The 22,208-nt window shown below is 47.7% G+C and overlaps 1 long non-coding RNA gene across 1 annotated transcript; it reads right to left on the reverse strand.

The window, feature by feature from the left end:
• Positions 1–14,106: 14,106 nt before the first annotated feature.
• Positions 14,107–21,071, reverse strand: LOC105494426 (uncharacterized). The gene is made up of 4 exons (XR_011609428.1): positions 20,235–21,071; positions 16,025–16,092; positions 14,636–14,785; positions 14,107–14,549 (listed from the first exon to the last, which is right to left on the reverse strand). It is a non-coding gene; the product is annotated as an uncharacterized lncRNA (long non-coding RNA).
• Between the last annotated feature and the right edge of the window lie 1,137 nt (positions 21,072–22,208).

Consider the following 22,208-nt stretch of genomic DNA (forward strand, 5'->3'; position numbering starts at 1 on the left):
TTTGGCTGCGCAGTGCAGCGTCGGCTTCCCCCTTGTGGGTAGGGCTAGCAACTGCAAGCAACGCTGGCTGAAGACCGGGATTTGGGTTTTCCAAAAATAGTTTTTGAAAGCTCCTAGAATCAGCACGACCTTGAGTTTCCGGACCTTGAAGACGTTCTCTCCTCCCAGTGTCAGGTGCTGGTGGTGCTTGTGTGATGAGACCGCCAAAACTACATTAAATCAATCATGCAAATTATGACGCAAATTTATTCTGTAGCTGGGATTATAGGCGCGCACCACCATATCTGTCTAATTTTTTTGTACTTTTAGTAGAGATGGGGTTTCACCATGTTGGTCGGGCTGGTCTCGAACTCCTGACCTCAAATGATCCACCTGCCTTGGCCTCCTAAAGTGCTGGGATTACAGGAGTGAGCCACCACGCCGGGCACAAATAGAATTTATACAAACGGAATGGTGTGGTAGCTCAAGAGTCCCGAGCTTGAAGACAGGCAGATGTGGTCCTGTCTCGATCAGTTAGTAGCTATGTGACCTTGGGCAAGTTACTACAGGGTGAGTATTCCTAACCTGAAAAGCCTTGGACCAGATGGTTTTTGGATTTGGGATTTTTCCGGATTTTGGAATATTTGCATAAACATAATGAGATATCTTGGAGATGGGACCCAAGTCTGAACATGAAATTAACTTATGTTCCATATACACCTTATACACATAGTGTGAAGGTAATTTTATACAATATTTTAAGTAAGTTTGTTCATGAAACAAAGTTTGTATACATTGAACCATCAGAAACCAAAGGTGTCACTATCTCAGCCACCCTTGTGGACAGTCTCTGGTTGGTTGGCCTAACCATTGTTCCAGACTGTAAATGTATATGCTACTGATAAGCAATACTTTCTTATGCTTATTCACATATGAGTACTTCACAGCAAAATATATGCTATGCCATTAATACCGTGAAAAAGTAATGTGTTCAGGGCAACTAAGCAGCAGAGGAGCATCACCGGAAAACCTGGATCAGCTGTGAAGCAACAGCGACCACCGGCCCCCACCCCACCCGCCACCAGGCCAGCCGCTGTGGCTCACACCTGTAATCCCAGCGCTTTGGGAAGCCGGGGTGGGTGGATCACTTAAGGTCAGGAGTTCGAGACCAGCCTGGCCAACAGGGTGAAACCCCGTTTCTACTGAAAATACAAAAATTAACCGGGCCTGGTGGTGCATGCCTGTAATCCCAGCTACGGGAGGCTGAGGCAGGAGAATCGCTTGAACCTGGGAGAGGAAGCTTGCAGTGAGCCAAGATCACCCCACTGCACTCCAGCCTGGGTGACAGAGCGATACCCTGTCTTAAAACAAATAAACAAACAAAAAACAGCTACCACAAATGGCAGGCTTTCAGTCTCCACCTATGATGCAGTGTTTTGATTAAAAGATTACTGGACACTGTAATTTTTTTTAAGGTGAGAAGAAGCATCAGAAGCAGTTGTGGGAGCAGGAAGTGGGTCCCCTAGGGAAAAGGAGGCGTTCTCCTGGATGGCTTTTTAAAATGTTTCCTCCAGAGTCATCTGCGTTTCTTTTCTTTCTTTTTTATTTTATTTTTTATTTTTTGAGGCACGGTCTTGTTCTGTTGTCCAGGCTGGAGTGTAGTGGTGTGATCTTGGCTCATGGCAGCCATGACCTCCTGGGCTCACATGATCCTCCCACCTCAGCCTCCCACGTAGCTGGAACCACAGGTGCACACCAACATGCCTGGCTAATTTTTAAAATTTTTTGAAGAGATGGGGTCTTGCCGTGTTGCCTGGCCCACAAATCTTTAAAGATGTAACATCATGTTTCGTCTTAAATTTCTGCAACCAGCCAGGTGCAGTGGCTCATACCTGTAATCCCAACAGTTTGGGAGGCCAATATGGGAGGGTGCTTGAGCCTAGGAGTTTACGACCAGCCTGGGCAACATGGCAAGACCCTGTCTCTACAAAAAACTTATTAGCCTGGCATAATGGTGTATGTGTGTGTGTTCCCAGCTACTTGGGAGGCTGAGGTGGGAGGATCGCTTGAGCCTAGGAGGCTGAGTCTGCAGTCAACCATATTTATGTCACTGCACTCCAGCCTGGGTGACAGAGTGAGACCCTGTCCTCACACCCCCAAAAATTCTGTGACCAGCCTGTTGAATATTCAGTTTCCTTAAATTTTCTGTTCATTGTGATAGATCTTGCTTGTTTCACCTTCAGTATACCATTAAGTGGCACATGCTGGATGGATCCATCAGTACAATGCTGATGGATCTACTCTTTCTTTTTTCTTTTTTTTGAAATGGAGTCTTGTTCTGTTGCCTAGGCTGGAGTGCAGTGGCGTGATCTCAAGTCACTACAACCTCCACCTCCCAGGTTCAAGAAATTCTCCTGCCTCATCCTCCTGAGTAGCTGGGATTACAGGCACCTGCTACCATGCCCGGCTAATTTTTGTAGTTTTAGTAGAGACAGGGTTTCACCACATTGGCCAGGCTGATCTTGAACACCTGACCTCAAGTGAGCCACCTACCTCAGCCTCCCAAAGTGCTGGGACTATAGGTGTGAGCCATCGTGCTCAGCCAGATGGATCTGCTCTTTCAATACACAATCAAGATCTTCATTTTTTTGCTTTCTGCATTTTTTTCTCTTTCTCATTAACTTCTGCTCATCATTTTCAGCATATAGAATTTCACCAGTTTATCCTTCTGTTTCTTTTCTTTTTTTTTTTTTTTTTTTTGAGAAAAAGTCTCACTCTTGTTGCCCAGGCTGGAGTGCAGTGGCGCAATCTTGGCTCACTGCAACCTCTGCCTCCCAGGTTCAAGCAATTCTCTTGCCTCAGCCTCCTTAGTAGCTGGGATTACAGTCGCCTGCCACCACACCCGGCTAATTTTTTGTACTTTTTTTTTTTTTTTTTGAGACAGAGTCTCCCTCTATTGCCCAGGCTGGAGTGCAGTGGCACAATCTCGGCTCACTGCAACCTCTGCCTCCTGGGTTCAAGAGATTCTCCTGCCTCAGCCTCCCAAGTAGCTGGGACTACAGGCGTGCGCCACCACGCCCAGCTAGTTTTTTTGTACTTTTAGTAGAGACAGGGTTTCACCATGTTGGCCAGGCTGGTCTCGAACTCCTGATCTCAGGTGATCCGCCCACTTCTGCCTCCAAAGTGCTGGGATTACAGGCGTGAGCCTCCGCGCCCAGCCATCCTTCTGTTTCTTTAGGTCATCTATGTTGTTTATGCCAACACCATACTCTTCTGTAGGATATTTCACACCTACATTTCTGTCCTGTTTTTCCAGCAACTTGACTTTCTGTGTTGTAAACATAACTGCTTCCTCTTTTTCTTTTTTCTTTTTTTCTGAGATGGAGTCTTGCTCTGTTGCCCAGGCTGGAGTGCAGTGGTGCCATATAGGCTCACTGCAACCTCCGTCTCCCAGGTTCAAGTGATTCTCCTGCCTCAGCCTCCCAAGTAGCTGATTACAGGCACCTGCCACTACACCCAACTAATTTTTGTATTTTTGGTAGAGACAGGGTTTCACCATGTTGGCCAGGCTGGTCTCGAACTCCTGACCTCAAGTGATCCACCCGCCTCGGCCTCCCAAAGTGTTGAGATTGCAGACGTGAGCCACCTTGCCTGTCCTGCTTCCTCTCTTCCTTATCACTGTTACTCATAGGCATATCTGCAGGCCTTTGTTTACACTTTCAACAATATATTTACACCACAGAACAGAAAATAATAATGAAAAAGCCACAGTGAGTGATGTGCATAGACCTCTGCCCTATTTAAGGTATGCATGGAACCTGCAGTTGGCATGTCTGGCCTGCACATGTGCCATCATGTTACCTCTTTTTTGTGTGTGTTTTTGAGATGGAATATTTTTCTGTCGCCCAGGCTGAATTGCAGTGGTGCGATCTCTGCTCACTGCCGCCTCCGCCTCCCAGGTTCAAGCGATTCTCTTGCCTCACCCTCCAAAGTAGCTAGGATTACAGGCGCATGCCACCACACACGGCTAATTTTGTATTTTTAGTAGAAACAGGGTTGCACCATGTTGGCCAGGCTGGTCTCGAACTCCTGACCTCAGGTGATCCATCCGCCTCAGCCTCCCAAAGTGCTGGGATTACAGACGTGAGCCACCATGCTCAACCTTGTGTTACCTCTTGTGGACATGCTTTCGTGGGGGAATCTGAGCCGGAGTGGAAAAGAGATATCACAGCTGACGGAGGCTGGGAGCATCTTTTTTCCCTCAGGAATGTTGAATAAACTGTGTGCTGTGTACCTGCATTTTGACTGCCACCTGTCACATGAGGACAAGTGTGAAATTTTCCACTGTGGCTTCATGTCAGTGCTCAAAGTGTTTCAGAGTTTAGAGCATTCCAGATTTGGGGTTTTCAGATTATGGATGCTCAGTCTGTAATTAGAATCCTATCAGCCTCAGTTTTCCTCATCTGTAAAATGGGTACCTGTATCTCATAAGGTTGTTGTAAAAATTAAGATAATTATGTAAAGCACATGATAAGGCTGAAATAAATTGTGACTCTTGTTATTAATATAAAGCTGGTATATCTAAGCAATACCCTCCTCTAAAAAGTGTTAGACATGGTATTGTAATCAAGAGAAAGTCATCCTGCAGGCATAAAGATGGCTCTGATACACAAGGACTTCAACCCCGGACAGTAAGAGGGCCCCCTGGCTCGCACTGAATCCTCAGCATAGGAGACCAGAACCCACGTTCCAGGCTATAGCTAGCTTTGAGTCAGCCAGTTCCTTTAATAGGAACGAATTGATGGAAAGAGGAGAACACAGCAGGTTTTGGTAGGGAAGGAACCAAGCCGCTTCCTTCTGCTGCCACAATTCCCTTCTCTCATCCCCATAAGCCATAGGCGAGATAGAAGTCCCAGCCTCCCCTGATTTCACCCAGGGGGACCAGAGGGCACTTCTGGGAAACTGGATTGATGGAGGAGGGTGAATGGAAAAGGCCCCTCCTTTGAACCTCCACCATCAAGTACCCACTGGCCAACTCAGAGCTGGGGTTTTAGCCAGACTCCCAGGAGGGGCTGCTTCGAAACTTGGAATAAAGAAACCACTGAATGGGCCAGGTGCGGTGGCTCATGCCTGTAATCCCAGCATTTTGGGAGGCCGAGGTGGGTGGATCACTTGAGGTCAGGAGTTCGAGACCAGCCTGGCCAACATGGTGAAACCCTATCTCTACTAAAAATACAAAAAATTAGCCAGGTGTGGTGGCGGGCACCTGTAGTCCCAGCTACTTGGGAGGCTGAGGCAGGAGAATCGCTTGAACAGGGAGGTAGAAGTTGCAGTGAGCCAAGATTGTGCCATTGCACTCCAACCTGGGCAACAAGAGCAAAACTCTGCCTAAAAAAAAAAAAAGAAGAAGAAGAAGAAAAGAAAAAAGAAAAGAAAAGAAAAGAAAAGAAACAACTGCATGTAACACATGGTCCTGGATTTTCTTTTGCTATAAAGCATGTTATTGGGACAATTGGCGAAATCTGAATAAGGTCTGTAGATTTCAGAAATGTATCATGTTGATGCCCTCATTCTGATTACTGGATCTTGGTTATGTAAGAAAATGTTCTTGTGTTTAAATAAAAGCACATTCAGTATTTGGAGTAGACCCGCATCATATCTGCAGCTCACTCTCAAGTGGCTCAGAATGAAACAAATTTAGAGGGGAAATAATAAAGCAAATGTAGCATGTAGAAGCTAAGGGAACTTCATCTTGGATTTTGGATTTTAATCTGCCATATTGACTTCTGATTTTTTTTTTTTTTTTTTAGAAACAGGTCTTGCTATGTTGTCCAGGTTGGTCTTGAACTCCTGGACATCTTGGCCTCCCAAAGTGCTAGGATTCCAGGCATGAACCACTGTTCCTGACTTCTGATTAACCCCAGTTCCCGGAATGTCTCTATGATTTCTACTTTATCTACTATTAAGGGCTGTAAATCCTGCCCTTTAGGTCAAAACAACCTTGATGTTAGCATTGTAAACTCTTAATATAAATCCTCTTCTTAAGCAAATTATAGGCTATGTCACACATAGCGTTTTTGCCTTTCCTAGAGGGTTGACCTCAATTGTCCTACACATTTCTTCTGAATCACATATACTCTTTCCCTGTGGTATATGAGCCCTGGGTCTTGGGGGTAATAGTACAGGGACCTACTGTCTCATGGCTGCCTGAGACGTGACTTCTCTTCTAAGTGTCTTACATGTTTCTTTCTGAGAAACTAGATTTGTCATCCTCTTTCTTCAGGCCATCAGCTCCCTTGGCCTTTGGGGGTAGGTTTGGATATACCTTCTCACTGCAGAACATGGTAAAGTTAAGTTTTAGGGACTCTGCTGGACATGGTGGCACACATCTAAAATCCCAGCCATGCAAGAGGCTAAGGCAGGAGGATCTTTTGAGTCCAGGAGTTTGAGACTGCAATGAACTATGATCCAACCACTGCACCCCAGCTTGGGTGATGGAGCCAGACAATACCCGGCCCCCCCCCTCAATCAACCAATCAATAAAAGATATGGGGAATCTGGGTGAAGGATATATGGGACTTCTTGCAACTTCTATGTAACTTAAAGGGAAACAGGTACCTGGGAAGATATAAAATTGAACTCATTCTCAAAAGCTCAATCCCCACCCCACTTCCACCTTTTCTTCAAACAAACTTCCCAGAATAACTCTTAATTGGCTCTAGTGCCCACACTGTGATAATGAGAGTGGATGATTAATAACTAATTTACTGTCCCCACCAGGCACCAGCTCACTCAACCTTCAACATCCCTGTGGAGGCAGATACTATTGCTTTCCCATTTTACAGATGAGCAGACAAACACATAGAAGTTTAGTAACTTTTTTTTTTTTTTTTTTTTTGAGATGGAGGAGTTTCCCTGTTACCCAGGCTGTAGTGGAGTGGCGCGATCTCGGCTCACTGCAACCTCCACCTCCCAGGTTCAAGCAATTCTCCTGCCTCAGCTTCCCGAGTAGCTGGGATTACAGGTGCCCACCACCAGGCCTGGCTAATTTTTGTATTTTTGGTAGAGACAGGGTTTTGCCATGTTGGCCAGGCTGGTCTCAAACTCCTGGCCTCAGGTGATCCACCTGCCTTGGCCTCCCAAAGTGCTGGGATTACAGGCGTGAGTCACCGTGTCCAACTTTTTTTTTTTTTTTTTTTTTTGACAGAGTCTTGCTCTGTCACCCAGGTTGGAGTGCAGTGGTGTGATCTCAGCTCACTGCAACCTCCACCTCCCAGATTCAAGCAATTCTTGTGCCTCAGCCTCCTGAGTAGCTGGGACTACAGGTATGCGCCACCATGCCCAGCTAATTTCTGTAGTTTAGTGGAGATGGTGTTTCGCCATGTTGGCTAGGATGGTCTCAAACTCCTGACTTCAAGTGACCTGCCCTCCTCAGCCTCCCAAAGTGCTGGGATTACAGGCATAAGCCACTGCATCGGCCCTTTTTTTTTTTTTTTTTTTTTTGAGACAGGGTCTCACTCAGTTGCCCAGGCTGGAGTACAGAGGCACGATCTCAGCTCACTGCAGCCTTGACCTCCTGGGCTCAAGTGATCGTACCACCTCAGCCTCTCAAGTAGCTGGGACCACAGGTATGCACCACCACACCTGGCTAGTTTTTTGTATTTTTTGTGGAGATGAGGTCTCGCTGTACTGCCCAGGCTAGTCTCGAACTCCTGAGCTCAAGTGATCCACCCACCTCGGCCTCCCAAAGTGCTGGGATTATAGGCATGCACCATCACGCCTGGTCTAGGAACTTTAAGACAGTAATGAAATCAGGCAGTCCAACACCAGCGGCCCATCCTATTTTAGAAGCTAATAGACTAAGCTAGGGCCCAGACCTTCCCCTCAGTTTCCCTTCCATGCATTTTCTTCTTTACAACCTCAGCTGTCTGGCTCTTGCATCTGGACTCCCAGTACCCCTCCTGCCTCCTCATTGCTTGAGACAGAGGTCAGTAGAGGCAGAGGTGAAAAGACTTGCTTTGCTTTATCCAATGCCTCAAACTCATCAGCAGAAAGAAAACCATATTAGCAGGGTCAGGATTAAGATAGTTCAGACAGCCAGGCGTGGTGGTTTATGCCTGTAATCCCAGCACTTTGGAAGGCCAAGATGGGCGGATGAGGTCAGGAGTTCAAGACCAGCCTGGCCAACAGGGTGAAACCCCTTCTCTATGAAAAATACTAAAATTACCCAGGCGTGGTGGTGGGAGCCTGTAATCCCAGCTACTGAGGAGGCTGAGGCAGGAGAATTGCTTGAACCTGGGAATTGGAGGTTGCAGTGAGCTGAGATCTCATCACTGCACTCCCGCCTGGGAGAAGAGCAAGACTCTGTCTCAAAAAAGAAAAGACAGTTCAGGCAAGAGAACAAGTCCAAGGCTTCTCCTTGAGCCACTCTTCCCCGGGTGAGGCTCTACCACTCACTTCCTGGCTGCCTTGCTGGCTGCCCTGGTGACCCTGCTGCCAGTAGCTGCTTTTTTCTCCAATCTTGATGGTCCCAACAGCCACTGTCTGCTTCATGTCACACACAGAGAAGTGACCTAGGACAGAGGACATGGAGAAATAGGGGGAATACTTTTCAGAGCAGGAGCTATGGGACACTTGCAAAGAGGTCAAGTAAGCCAAGAACGTGATAATTTGAGTTATATATATGAGCTCATGTTCATTCTCCCAGCAATTCACAGTACATTTCTTGTACCCAAATTACAGGTGAGAAAAGTGAGGCAGAGAAGTTGGCTGCAATGGTTAAAAACCTAGAAGTTGGCCAGGAGCAGTGGCTCACGCTTGTAATCCCAGCACTGTGGGAGGCTGAGGCGGGTGGGTCACCTGAAGTCAAGAGTTTGAGACCAGCCTAGCCAACACGGTGAAACCCTGCTTCTATTAAAAAAAAAAAAAAATTAGCCGGGCGTCGTGATTGGCACCTGTAATCCCAGCTACTGGGGAGGCTGAGGCAGGAGAATTGCTTGAACCCGGGAGGCGGAGGTTGCAGTGAGCTGAGATTGCACCGTTGCATTCCAACCTGGGTGACAGAGCAAGACTCTGTCTCAAAAATGAAAACAAAAATAAACTAGAAGTCTCACACCAGTCCTTATATTCTTAGCTGCCCAACTCTCCTGCTGCCATCAGCAATGATCACAGGGAAAGCTTTCCTTTTGGTGCACTGTCATCCTACCAAAGGAACACTCCCAGCCTCCAAGCAACCAGCAATTCCCCCATGCCCATCACAACCCATGCGGTGGTTCTCACAGTCAACTGTCAACCTGGGGTTCGCTTCACCTGAGGTTTTTTGTTTGTTTGTTTTTTGTTTTTTGGGGACGGAGTTTCACTCTTGTTGCCCAGGCTGGAGTGCAATGGCGCGATCTCAGCTCACTGCAACCTCCACCTCCTGGGTTCAAGCGATTGATTCTCCTGCCTCAGCCTCCCCAGTAGCTGGGATTACAGGCGCCTGCCACCATGCCTGGCTAATTTTTGTATTTTTAGTAGAGACAGGGTTTCGTCATGTTGGCCAGGCTGGTCTTGAACTCCTGACTTCAGGTGATCCACCCACCTTAGCCTCCCAAAGTGCTGGGATTACAGGCGTGAGCCACCGCACCCAGCTCCTGAGGGTTCTTGAAGGCATCCCTGACTTCATGTTGCAGAAGAAAAGGCTTCGGTTCCTGGCTTTGTGTCTCATAATACTTTTGGTATGGGTAGGAAGACCTAACCCAACATTGCAAGATTTATGTTGGCAGCCTCTTTAGCCCAGCTCTAAAAGGGTGAATGTAGATTCACCCTTTTCTTCATTAACTGGGAGACCTGAAGGGCTTGTTCTTCTTGCTCAGGCACAAATGTCTAACATGTAGCACAGAACCTGGCACAGAAGCACTAGCATGAAAGAGCTTACTCCCTGGATATTTGAGTTCAGAATGTAGTTCAAGCCCAGCCATGCAAAGGATACCTGGGGAGTCTAAGAAACAGACTCCTAGGCTGCAGCCTTAACCAGGTAACTCTATCAGGGTGTGAGCTTCTGGGTTTAAAAGGCTTCATCAGTGGTTATGATAATCCAGCAGGTTCGAAAGCCACCGTCCTAGACAGCAGGAAGGGAAAAACATCCTTACCCATCTCTGCTCTACTCACCTTCTCTGGAACAGTGTTTCTCAAACACTGATGTGAAGCCCATTTACCTGGGGGATCTTGTTAAAATGCAGATTTGAATTCAGCAGGTCTAGATGGAGAGTGAGATTCTTTTTTTTTTTTTGAGACGGGGACTCGCTCTGTCGCCCGGGCTGGAGTGCAGTGGCCTGATCTCAGCTCACTGCAAGCTCCGCCTCCCGGGTTTACGCTGCCTCAGCCTCCGGAGCAGCTGGGACTACAGGCGCCCACCTATTTTTTTGTATTTTTTTAGTAGAGACGGGGTTTCACCGTGTTAGCCAGGATGGTCTCGATCTCCTGACCTCGTGATCCGCCCGTCTCGGCCTCCCAAAGTGCTGGGATTACAGGCTTGAGCCACCGCGCCCGGCCGAAAGTGAGATTCTTCTGTTTATCTTTCTTTTTCTTTTTTCTTTCTGAGACAGGGTCTTGCTCTGTCTCCAAGATTGGAGTTCAGTGGCGTGATCATAGCTCACTGCAGCCTCCAACTCCTGTGCCCAAGCCATTCCCCCCACCTCAGCATCTCCAAACACCACCATGCCCGACCAATTTTTAAAATGTTTTATAGAGATGGGGGTCTCGGCCGGGCACGGTGGCTCAAGCCTGTAATCCCAGCACTTTGGGAGGCCGAGACGGGCGGATCACGAGGTCAGGAGATCGAGACCATCCTGGCTAACACGGTGAAACCCTGTCTCTACTAAAAAATACAAAAAAACTAGCCGGGCGAGGTGGCGGGCGCCTGTAGTCCCAGCTACACAGGAGGCTGAGGCAGGAGAATGGCATAAACCCGGGAGGCGGAGCTTGCAGTGAGCTGAGATAGGGCCACTGCACTCCAGCCTGGGCGGCAGAGCGAGACTCCGTCTCAAAAAAAAAAAAAAAAAAAAAAAAAAAGAGATGGGGGTCTCACTATGTTGCTCAGGCTGGCCTCAAACTCCTGGCCTCAAGCAATCCTCCTTCCTCAGCCTCCCAAAGCACTAGGATTACAGGTATGAGCCACTGCACGCAGCCAGATTCTGCATGTTTTTTTTTTTGAGATCACGCCTGTAATCTCAGCACTTTGGGAAGCCGAGGCAAGTAGATCACCTTAGGTCAGCAGTTCAAGACCGGCCTGACTGACATGGCAAAACCCTGTCTCTACTGAAAAAAAAAAAAATTAGCCAGGCATGCGTGGTGGCACACACCTGTAATCCCAGCTACTCAGGAGGCTGAGGCAGGAGAACTGCTTGAACTTGGGGGATAGAGGTTGCAGTGAGCTGAGATCATGCCACTGCACACTCCAGAAAAAGAAAAAGAAAAGGAAATGTACCCAGGATCTCTTAGCTATGGAAGATCAGGGCCAATATTTGAGCCTAGCTCCCCTGACTCTAAGACTAAGTGGTTTGTACCACATTAGAGCTGCCTCTAGGACCAGGGGGGAAGCTAAAATGCCAGCTCCCCAGGGCCAGGGGCTTTGGTACTTTCATTCACCAGTGACTAGAACAGTGCCTGGCACATGGTAGGTGCTCAATCATACTTGCTCAAAAACAAAATAAATGAATGCATAGATGAACATGACATGGTCTATAGTCTATTACCATATCATAACTGCTAGTTCAAGAAGTCTGACGTACGCTTTAGTAGAACCAGGAGGGAAGAGAGATGCTTCCTGCCCAGGGGCTCAGGGCAGCCTTCAGAAAGAGTGACCGATGGGTTGGGCCTTGGAGGATGAGATGCACTAGGTGGGGATATTAGGAGAGGTCATTCTTGGCAGAGGGAAGCATGTTAGTAACGACCTGGAGGTGCGGAGAAAAGATGAGTCTCCTGAGGCCTCCCTGCAACTTAGTAGGTGGAATCAAGATTCAAACCCAGAAAACTCAACTCCAAAGCCCATGCTTGTAACCACTAACTACCTAGACTGCTTCCCATGCAGCAGATAGTGAGCGCTGACCCTGGGGCATTTCGGAGGAAGAACTGACAGAAGTGGGTGACAGAATGGATGACAGAGGGGAAGAAATTGAGAATGACTTCAGGTCACCAGAAAGTCACTCAATGAACAAGTAGTGAGCATCCGCTCTGTGCCATGTCCTGGCTAGGAGTTAAAGTCAGCGTTGAGTGAGACCCACCCCTGCCTACCAGAACTCACCGTGTGATGGGGGAGGTCGGCACACGTGCACATGACCAGGCCCGAGGGAAGGAGGGAGGCAGAGGTAAGAGGTTGTCTCCTGGCACAAATAATTACATGGTATTTATTCTGTCTCCTTCTCCGCCAGGTACACGGCCTCCTTATTTGGCATCCCAGACACCGCAGCAATAGACGGGGCATCTTGTCTTGCATGGCTGTGGGAGATCTGACTGGCCAAGGCAAGGACCCTGTTGAGGGGGTAGGGATGCCAGCTTTGCCCACAGCACTACGGATTCTGTCCCCACTCCCTGACAGTCACTTAAATCCGTTTGTTGGGTCAGACAGCCAGCAGCATTCCCTCTCCCTCTTCTTTTTTTTGAGACGGAGTCTCGCTCTGTCGCCCAGGCTGGAGTGCAGTGGCAGGATCTCGGCTCACTGCAAGCTCCGCCTCCCGGGTTCACGCCATTCTCCTGCCTCAGCCTCCTAAGTAGCTGGAACTACAGGCGCCTGCAACCACACCCGGCTAAATTTCTGTATTTTTAGTAGAGACGGGCTTTCACCGTGTTAGTCAGGATGGTCTCGATCTCCTGATCTCGTGATCCGCCCGCCCCGGCCTCCCAAAGTGCTGGGATTACAGGCATGAGCCACCGCGCCCGGCCCAGACTCTGCATTTCTAACTCCCAGGGCATGACTGTGAAGTGGGTCCATGAACACTTTGAGTCACCCCCATCTTGCTGTGTGACACTGGGAAAGCCCCTTTCTCTCCGTGGGCTCTTCTAACCTGGCTCTCAGATCCTTGCGACTAGGTTCCACTGCCTGCCTCAGGTGGCCAACTGGCTTCCTGGACCCAGAAGAAGGAAGGGGCAGCCCTGGTGGCCAGGTGTGGTTGGGCCTCACTGAGGGGCAGGTTGTCTCAGAAGCTTTCCACACACATGAGCTTGCCCAGGATCATCTGCGCAATGGCCAAGTTCCCAGACTTCAAAGCTCTGGGGTTATCTTCCACTTTCTTGCCCAAGTGCTGGTTTGCAAACTTGCAGCTCTGCAAACTTGCAGGCAATGTGGGCTGTGTGGTGGTATAAAACTGGTGAATAGCCAGCTGTGATGCAGCCAAAGTAGTTGAGAATGATCACCTGGAGGCCAGGGTGGGATGGGGAGGGGAGAAAGGGGGGCATCAGCTAAGCCCCATCCAAAGGAGGTGACCCTGACCAACTAAGAGGTCAGGCGCCTTGGGCACATTTTATTTTTTAATTTTTTGAGATGGAGTCTCACTCTGTTGCCGAAGCTGGAGTGCAGTGGCAGGATCTCTGCTCAGTGCAACCTCCGCCTCCCAGGTTCAAGCGATCCTCCTGCCTCAGCCACCCTAGTAGCTGGGATTACAGGCACATGCCACCATGCCCAGCTAATTTTTGTATTTTTAGTAGAGACGGGGTTTCGCCATGTCTGGCCTGGCCAACATGTGCCCAGCCCCAGAATCTGTATTTTTGAAACACTTTCCCAGGTGATTGTAAACCACCTGGTTTAAGAAATACTGCTTTTCGGCCAGGCATGGTGGCTCATGCCTGTAATCCCAGCACTTTGGGAGGCTGAGGCGAGTGGATCACTTGAGGTCAGGAGTTCAAGATCAGCTTGGCCAGCATGGTGAAACCCCCTCTCTACTAACAATACAAAAATTAGCTGAGCGTGGTGGCATGTGCCTGTAGTCCCAGCTACTCGGGAGGCTGAGGCAGGAGAATCACTTGAACCTGGGAGGGGAGGTTACAGTGAGCTGAGATCCTGCTAATGCACTGCAGTCTCGGCAAGAGTCAGACTCCTTCTCAAAAAAAAAAAAAAAGAAAAAGAAAAAGAAAAAAAGAAATACTGCTTTTCATGATGGTATTGTGGAAACTAATAGATTCATTGAAGTACATTGGTTTGTTCAAGAGTGCACGCAAATAGGAGGCAGAGTAAGAATTCTAACCCAGGCAGTCTGGCTCCACCTCCACAGTGGTCAAGAGCCTAATACAGAGCCCATGCCCTGTGACCACTCTGAGTGAGCCAGCAGCCCTAGGAGCAGCAGGACATGCCCCTCCGTGGGCGTCTCATCTGGGAGACGAAGCTCACCACCTCTGAGGGCAGGTCATTCTTGCTGTCCTGCCATGTCACCTCGCCTGATGTCCTTTACTGATACGTTCTTCACATGGAAGCCCACCTTGTCACCAGGCAGGGCCTTGGTGCATCTCCACGGACTTGACTTCCATGGTGATGTTGCATGGGGCGAAGGTCACCACTATGCCTGTTTCCACCTGCCCCGCAAGCACAGTGCCAATACCTGGAGGGACAGAGCACTCAGGGCCATCAGCAACCAGACCCCAGTAGGCCCCCAAGCCCAAGCACCTCCACAAGGCATGAACTTACCCCCAGTCTTGTACCCGCCTTTCGGGGGCAGCTGCGGGGGCTTGTCTGTGGAGTGGGTAGCGGTGTGATTGAGTCCAGTGCTTTTAGCAGTGTCACGCCTACCACATTCCTTTCCTTCCTGGTGACTTTACAGCCTTCAAACGAGGGCATCTGCAAAAGCCACCAAATGTGCAGCTCATTCAGCCCAGAGAGGGCGTGGGTCTGATCCAGGACCCAGCCTGCAATTAACATGAACCTCAAGGGATGCATCCTCAACCTTGGTTTCCCCATCTGTGAAACAGAGATCTCACCATCTACCTTATGGGCTGTTGTAAAGACACAAAAGACCACACACGAGCCATCTCATGATATCTACTGTGCACTTGCTAAATGATTATGATTAAATCTCACAGGCACTGTGAGATTGGCTCCCTGCATCAAGCTAATATATTTCAGAAAGCAGAGATTCCTGGAATCTGAATATCCCTTAGATCCCATTCTATCTGTTCATTACACAGGTGGAGGAACTGAGGTCCAGAGAAGGTAGGGACTTGTTAACGTACAGCAAGTTAAATAAGTGTCAGGAGTAAGAATAAAAGTAAAATTCAAATACTCTAACATTCATTCTTTTTTTTCTTTTCCTTTTTTTTTTTTTTCTTGATGCAGTCTCACTCTGTCACTCAGGCTGAAGTAGAGTGGCACAATCTCGGCTCACTGCAACCTCCACCTCCCGGGTTCAAGCGATTCTCCTGCCTCAGCCTCCCCAAGTAGCTGGGACTACAAGTGCATGCCAGCGTGCCAGGCTAAATTTTGTATTTTTAGTAGAGACGGGGTTTCACCATGTTGGCCAGGCTGGCCTTGAACTCCCGACCTCAGGTGATCCACCCACCTTGGTCTCCCAAAGTGCTGGGATTATAGGCATGAGCTACCATGCCTGGCCTCTAACACTCATTCTAAAAACTAAGACAGCCCAGCACAGTGGCTTATGCCTGTAATCCCAGCACTTTGGGAGGCCGAGGTGGGTGGATCACCTGAGGTCAGGAGTTCAAGACCAGCCTGGCCAATCTGGCGAAACCCTGTCTCTACTAAAAATACAAAAATCACCCTGGCACGGTGGTTTGTGCCTGTAGTCCCAGCTCCTCGGGGAGGCTAAGGCAGGAGAATCGCTTGAACCCGGGAGGCAGATGTTGCAGTGTGCCAAGATCACTCCACTGCACTCCAGCCTGGGTGACAGAGCAAGACTCCATCTCAAAGTAAATAATAAATAAATAAATAAATACTAAGACTAAAGTTTCTAAAGACTCAGACATTTCCTAGTGAAGTTGCCTATATTAGTCTGCTCTCACACTGCTAATAAAGAGATACCCAAGACTGGGTAATTTATAAAGAAAAGAGGTTTAATTGACTCACAGTTCTGCATGGCTGGGGAGGCCTCAGGAAACTAACAATCATGGTGGAAGGGAAGCAAGCACATCTTTCTTCACATGGCAGCAGGAAGGAGAAGTGCCGAGCAAAGAGAGAAAAGCCCCTTATAAAACCATCAGATCTCGTGAGAACTCACTCACTATCATGAGAACATAATGGGGGAAACCGCCCCCATGATTTAATTATCTCCACCTGGTCCCACCCTTGACACAGGGATTATTACAATTCAAGGTGAGATTTGGGTGGGGACATAGAGGCAAACCATATCAGTGCCCTAAAGAATGTGCTTCAGGGTCTCAAAACTGTTCCTAAGGATGCTGACTTGTAAGCAAAGCCACCACTGTTGAACGTAAGACCTTCCAGGGGATGATTTTCAGTATGGCAATGCATTTTACGCATACTTTTTAAGAAGATATAATATTTACTCATCTGAAAACCCTGGCCAAAGCTTACAGACAATTGCTTCTTGGCATTTTGGCTAAGATCAAGTGCAAAGCTTAGATACATAATCTTTGCCTTCAAAGACTGGAAACACAGGACAGAAGAGGTATAGAAGGAACAAAGGTGGCTGATATTAAGGGCTAAGTGGGCAGCCGGACTATCACAGCAGCAGAGTTGGTAGACACATAGGCTTAGATCCAACACACTGTCAGAATCTCAATAAAATGCTTCTCCTTTCCAGTCACAGGTCCTGGAGTAAATCTCTAGGCTTCAAAACTTCAGTCTCCCATCAGCATCAAAAACAATGCCAACTCCAACCTTAGCACAATAGAGGAAGGCCTCTCAGTAGCTGGTTGACCCTCAGATACTGGAGGATGCAGTGATTGCATCAGGGGAGGCTTTGGCAGGTGGGGGAAGAGGGCTCTAGACAAGGGAAATCTTCCATGGCAGAGAACCAGAGCTACACAGTATAGAAGCCACACAAAGCACCTCTTGCCTCATGGACTCAAAAATTGGTAGCCCAAGGAATAAAGCTACTGTTTCTATTCATATTCAACTCTTTTGGGGGTGGAGGAGTAGTGGGTAGGAGGCTCTGAAAGCATTTTTTAGTAAGCACTTTTATATAAATAATTCAAGTTTGTAAGAGGAATATTTTATCTTTCTCAGAAAGGAGAATTGAGGATCAGAAGTGGGTTGCCCAGGGCCCAGTGACTGACATTGACCAGATAAGAAGTTGAAAATGAGACCAACTCCCCAGACCCAAATACAAGCCTCTTCCCACTGAGCCTGCAGTCAGGGTGAGGTAGTGATGAACTTTACCCGTTGGTTTGATGAACTTGGTGACTCACTTGGTTCTATGCCAACCCATAGTCCTACTACAAGCCTATGAGGTCAGTAAACCACAAGTTGAATATCTAGTTCACTAGCTGCAGGCTGACATGCTTTGTTCTTTTGGCATCTAGAACACAGTAGGTGTGTAATAAATGCTCGGAGGACATGGGGATGAAATTCATGTGTGTCACTAGCTGAGATGTGTGATAATACTCAGGTTATGGGAAACAGGCACTGAGGCTTCAGGTTTCTGCTCTAAAGTCATCTTAGAACCCACCCCTGCTTGAATACCTGATGTATAGTAACTCTCCCACACTGTGTCCCTTCACCTTTTTGTAGAATGTTCTGAAGCACTTAGTCATCATCTGCCTTATTGTCCCTTCCCAGTCTCCCAGGAGACTGAGCTCCAAGAGCAGAGTTGCTTCTCATTCACGGCTGCACTCTCAGCACCAAGGACAGTGCCAGGCACGCTGGCGCTCAGTCACCATTTGAAGGGACACTCTGTCCCTGCAGGTCTAGTCCTTTCTCAAGGGCAATTGGGCAGTCTGTGTCAAAAGACTCCAAAAATAATGCATACCCTTGCTTTGTTTTTTTAAAAAATGAAACTCTTGTAGAGGCATGGTCTTGCTGCATTGCCCACGCTAGTCTTGAACCCCTGGCCACAAGTAATGCTCCAGCCTCAGCCTCCCAAAGTGCTGGGATTACAGGTTTGAGCCACCATGCCCAGTGGTTCACGAGGAATTTATTTCATTAGGAGCTGATTATAATTACACTACCAAAGACACATGGAAAGATTTATTTACCAAGATGCTTATGGAAGGTTTTAATTTTTAAAATAGAGTTAACATTCTTAATTATGGCAGTTTTTTTGTTTTGCTTTTTTGTTTTTTGAGACGGGGTCCTCACTCTGTCATCCAGGCTAGAGTGCAGGGGCATGATCATGGCTCACTGCAGCCTTGACCTTCCAGGCTCAAGCAATCCTCCCATCCCAGCCTCCTCATTAGCATGCACCATCACGCCTGGCTAAGTTTTCTTTCTTTTTTTTTTTTGTTTGTAGAGATGTTTTGTCACTATGTTGGCCGACTGATGTCTTCGGTTCCTGGGCTCAAGAGATCCTCCCACCTTGGCCTCCCAAAGTGATAGGATTACAGGCACAAGCCACCATGCCCAGCCCAATTATGGCAGTTTTTAATAAAATTAGAAACAACAGAAGCTAGTGACCTTAGGCTATTCCCTAACTGCACTGTGTCCCAGTTTTCTTACTTCACCTGGGAGTAAAATGCCTTCATCATGGGGTTGTATACATGTGAAGCACTCAGTCTTAAATCATTAATCGCCATTTACCGTGAATCATGGATATAGCCAAACGACCTACCTAGTGAGATGTGATATAAAACACCCATTAACTCTCCAATAGTTTAAATGGCAAGGAAAGTTTTAAAAATGTGTATAGAGCATTATGTATAGTTTGAGTCCAGCTGTGAATACCTAGAAAGAATTGCATGGAAACTAACTAGGTTATCTATAACTAGGTTATCTATAACTAGGTCATCTATAACTAGGTTATATCTATAACTAGGTTATCTATAAGTAGGTTATGATCTATAACTAGGTTATCTATAACTAGGTTATCTATAACTAGGTTATCATCTATAACTAGGTTATCTATAACTAGGCTATCTATAACTAGGTTATCATCTATAGCTAGGCTAGCTATAACTAGGTTATCTATAACTAAGCTATCATCTATAACTAGGTTATCTGTAACTAGGCTATCTATAACTAGGTTATCTATAACTAGGTTATCATCTATAACTAGGTTATCTATAACTAGGTTATAAGTCATGGGGTGGCAGTTTATGCTTCATATCTGCACGAAATGCTTATTGTAAAGATGTTAGACATTAATTTTATAATCAGAAAAAGATAGCTATGTACACATGGAGGAAAAGGCTAAGAATTCTCAAGTCAATTATAGAAAAGGTAGGCTTTAGGCAAATATACTAAGTAATAGCAATTAGCCTGCGAGCACCAACTGTCTGTGTCAGTGGATGTCCACGTGAAGTCTTTTGTTTAATTCTTACAACCCCATGAAGTGAGCCCAAAGTTCCAGAGCATTAATATTAATACCTCAGCTGCTCCTTTACTGTGGGCAAAGGATAGAGTTGGGGCTTGAATTCAGGTCTGATGTTAGAACTCAACTCTTTTGGTAGGGAGATACTTGTCTAGAGATGTCAAAACCTACTTGAGGCCGGGCACGATGGCTCAAGCCTGTAATCCCAGCACTTTGGGAGGCCGAGATGGGCGGATCACGAGGTCAGGAGTTCGAGACCATCCTGGCTAACATGGTGAAACCCCGTCTCTACTAAAAAATACAAAAAATAGCCGGGCGAGGTGGCGGGCGCCTGTAGTCCCGGCTACTCGGGAGGCTGAGGCAGGAGAATGGCGTAAAAACCCGGGAGGCAGAGCTTGCAGTGAGCTGAGATCCGGCCACTGCACTCCAGCCTGGGCAACACAGCGAGACTCTGTCTCAAAACAAAAAACAAAAAACAAAAAAAAAAACCTACTTGAACGTGGGATCCCTGAGCACAGGGACTGTGTCTTAGACACATTTGTATTGCGCCCACACTGCCTAAGGTGGGATAGCTTAGATACTACTGTAAGCATAGGCTAGAATTCTAGATCCCACCAGCACTGCCCAATGGAACTTTCTGCAATGATGTAAATAGTCTGCTACTGCACTCGCTGTTCAATATGAGAGCCATATGTGGTTGCTGGGCACTTGAAATGTAGCTAAGGAATTATTTCATTTGATTTCATATTAGTAATTTAAATAGCCACACATACCTAGTGGCCACAACATCAGTCCGCACAGTTTTATGCTTACTGATTATATAGTCTCGGGTGTACTCATTTCACTCACCTGTAAAATGGAGGTCAAAGCATCCCCCAAAAGGGGATGGAGATCGTTCCCAGTGATCAGTCCATGAGCACACCGTGAATACTGGGTATTTATTCCAGGAGAAGCTCAAAGATTTGAATGGGCAAGTCTCATTTAATTGGCCCTGCCCAGCTGTCCCTCACCTTGCTGCCAGGTTCCAGCATGCTGTCCCCATGCTGGCCTGAGATGGGCACGAAGGGCACAGTCTGGGAGTTTTTTTTTTTTTTTTGAGACGGAGTCTCGCTCTGTCGCCCAGGCTGGAGTGCAGTGGCCGGATCTCAGCTCACTGCAAGCTCTGCCTCCTGGGTTTACGCCATTCTCCTGCCTCAGCCTCCCAAGTAGCTGGGACTACAGGCACCCGCCACCTCGCCCGGCTAGTTTTTTGTATTTTTTAGTAGAGACGGGGTTTCACCATGTTAGCCAGGATGGTCTTGATCTCCTGACCTCGTGATCCGCCCGTCTCGGCCTCCCAAAGTGCTGGGATTACAGGCTTGAGCCACCGCGCCCGGCCCACAGTCTGGGAGTTGTAACTAATTTTCTTGATATAAGCCTTCACCTCCTTGCTGATCTCCTCAAAGCATGTACTACCGTAAGGTGGCTTTGTGATGTCCATCTTGTTGACTGCCGCAGTGAGCTGCTTCACGCCCAGTGTATAGGCCAACAGTGTGTGTTCACACGTCTGCTTGTTCTTGGAGATGACAGCCTCACACTCTCCTACACCGCTTGCTAAAATCAGCACAGCACAGTCTGCCTAGCCTGAGAGAGGAAGGCCCAGCTCAGACCTGGCTTGGGACACCCCCTGCCCATCCCCACAGCAGGGCCGAGGCAACCCTGGTGGTAGCTGTAAGGTGCTTGTGATCATGTGTTTGATGAAGTCACAGTGACCCATGGCATCAATGATGGTGACATAGCATTGCTTCGCCCCAAACTTCTACAGAAAGATGTCGATGGTGATGCCACTGTTACGGTTTGGTTGTGTCCCCACCCAAATCTCATCTTGAACTGTAGTTCCCACAATCCCCACCTGTGGTGGGAGGGACCCGGTGGGAGGTAATTGAATCATGGGGGTGGTTCCTTCATACTATTCTTGTGATAGTAAGTTCTCACAAGATCTGATGGTTCTTTTAAGGAGCTTCCCCCTTTGCTTGGCTTTCATTCTCCTTCCTGCCGTCACATGAAGAAGGACATGTTTGCTTCCCCTCCTACCATGATTGTAAGTTTCCTAAAGCCTCCCCAGCCATGCTGAACTGTGAGTCAATTAAACCTCTTTCCTTTGTAAATGACCCAGGTATGTCTTCATTAGCAGTGTGAGAATGGACGAATACAGCCACGTTCCCACCCTGCCTTTAGCTTGTTCAGCACCCAGAAGTATGTGAAGGAGCCTTTGCCCATCTGGACTAGGAGTGAGAAGAAGAACTCCAGGGATCCTTTTTTTTTTTTTTTTTTTTTTTTTTTTAACAGAGTCTTGCTCTGTCACCCAGGCTGGAGTACAGTGGCGTGATCTTGGCTCACTGCAACCTCCACCTCCTGGGTTCAAGTGATTCTCCTGGCTCAGCCCCCTGAGTAGCTGGGATTACAGGCACATACCACCATGCCCAGCTAATTTTTATATTTTTAGTAGAGACATGGTTTCACCATGTTGGTCAGGCTGGTCTCAAACTCCTGACCTCATGATCCACCCACCTCGACCTCCCAAAGTGCTGGGATTACAGGCATGAGCCACTGCACCTGGCCTACGTCTACTTCTTTTTTTTTTTTTTTTTTTGAGACGGAGTCTCACTCTGTCACCCAGGCTGGAGTGCAGTGGCGTGATCTCGGCTCACTGCAAGCTCCGCCTCCCAGGTTCACGCCATTCTCCCGCCTCAGCCTCCGAGTAGCTGGGACTACAGGCGCCCGCCACCGCGCCCGGCTAGTTTTTTTTTTTGTATTTTTAGTAGAGACAGGGTTTCACCATGT

This window comes from Macaca nemestrina, chromosome 1 (assembly GCF_043159975.1).
Source record: "Macaca nemestrina isolate mMacNem1 chromosome 1, mMacNem.hap1, whole genome shotgun sequence".
In the NCBI taxonomy this organism is placed as follows: domain Eukaryota; kingdom Metazoa; phylum Chordata; class Mammalia; order Primates; family Cercopithecidae; genus Macaca; species Macaca nemestrina.